The following is a 1,350-nucleotide window of genomic DNA, read 5'->3' as shown; positions in this document are numbered from 1 at the left end:
GGGTGTGGACTACAAATGGACTACAAATTGGAATCTTTCAACACACTCAAGGAACACTGGATGAACTCACTCATTTATGCCAAGAAATTTGTAAGACAGCTACTGATTGGAAGAGATCCATGGTTGTGTCCATTCCAAAATGATGTGAACCAACGGCATACTGAATTCATTGGACAGTATCATTAATATCATATGTTAGTAAAAAGTTGCAAAAGAATTAAAATGGCTGCAACTCTACATTGACAGGGAACTGTCAGACATTCAAGCTAGATTCAGATGAGGACCTGGTATGAGGAATATCATTACTGACATCAGATGGATTTTGGCTGAAAGCAGGGAATACCAGAAAGATGTTTACTGTGCTTTATTGACTATGCAAAGAATTTGAATGTGTGGATCATGTCAGGCTATGGACATCATTGCAGAGAATGGGTATTCTGGAACACTCAATTGTGGTCATAAGGAACCTGTACATAGGCCAAGAGGCAGTTATTCAAAGAGAACAAGGGAACACTGAATGGTTTAATGTTAGGAAAGGTGTGTGACAGGGTTGTATTCTTTCACTGTATTTATTCATCTGTATGCTGAGCACATAATCTGAGAAGCCAGATTGTATGAAGGAGAATTTAGCATCACGATTGGAGGAAGACTCCAATCCAATTGCTTGCTGAAAGTGAAGATGTCTTAAAATACTGATGAAGATCAAAGACCACAGCCTTCATATGGGTTGTGCCACAGTGTGAAAAAAAAAACAAACCCAAATTCCTCACTACTGGACCAATAAATAATATCCATATAAATCAAGAAAATATTGACATTGTCAAAGACTTCATTTTGCTCAGATCAACCATCAAGACTCATGGAAACAGCAGTTAAGAAATCAAATAACATATTGTGTTTAGCAAATCTGTTGCACAAGACTCCTTTTAAGTTTTGAAGAGCAAATATGTCAGTTTGAGGACTAAGATGCACCCGACCCAAGCTTGGTATTTTCAGTAGCCACATGTGCAGAGTTGGAAAATGAATAAGGAAGACCATAGAAGAATTGATGCATTTGAGTTACAGTGTAGGAGGAGAATATTCAACGTACCATGGGCTGCCAGAAGAACAGACAAATCCGTACCGGGAGAAGCACAGTCTGAATGCTCATTCTGTCATACTTCAGACATATTGTTAGAAGGGATCAGTCCCAGGAAAAGGACATCATGCTTGGTAAAGTGGAGGGTCAGCAAAAAAGAGGGAGACTGCCAACAGGATGGATTGGCACAGGGGCAGCAGCAATGGGCTCAAACATAGCAATGATTGTGAGATTGACTCAGTACTGAGCAGTGTTTCCTTATGGTGTGTATA

Source organism: Chrysochloris asiatica, unplaced genomic scaffold, assembly GCF_000296735.1.
Source record: "Chrysochloris asiatica unplaced genomic scaffold, ChrAsi1.0 scaffold00321, whole genome shotgun sequence".
Classification (NCBI taxonomy): Eukaryota; Metazoa; Chordata; class Mammalia; order Afrosoricida; family Chrysochloridae; genus Chrysochloris; species Chrysochloris asiatica.
Note: the sequence above shows the minus strand (reverse complement) of the source record.